This window comes from Seriola lalandi, unplaced genomic scaffold (genome assembly GCF_002814215.2).
Source record: "Seriola lalandi dorsalis isolate HSWRI2012SDOR001 ecotype SW California unplaced genomic scaffold, Sedor1 jcf7180002054607, whole genome shotgun sequence".
In the NCBI taxonomy this organism is placed as follows: Eukaryota; Metazoa; Chordata; class Actinopteri; order Carangiformes; family Carangidae; genus Seriola; species Seriola lalandi.
Genome location: NW_019525160.1, coordinates 605 through 936, shown reverse-complemented (window position 1 = coordinate 936; position 332 = coordinate 605).

Here is a 332-nt window from a genome sequence, read left to right as displayed (position 1 = left end):
CTCCCATGATGCACCGAGCTCCTCCTCCCCCTCTCCCACTGTTCTCCTTCATACTCCATTAATACATACTTCTAACTTCTTCTCTCTGTAGTTTAGTGTTTCATTTCATTATCTGTCTCTTTATTATTATTATTATTATTATTATTAGTCTCTTTATCATTATTATTAGTCATATTATTTGTGCTATTGTTGTATCTTTATTATCATTATTATTATTAATTTCATTAAATATCTCTTTATTGTTACTATTATTATTATTATTATTATCATTATACATCTTAATTTGTTATGATTCGCTGAGAGCCTGGCTGGTTTTCACTGCAGCCTGTTGA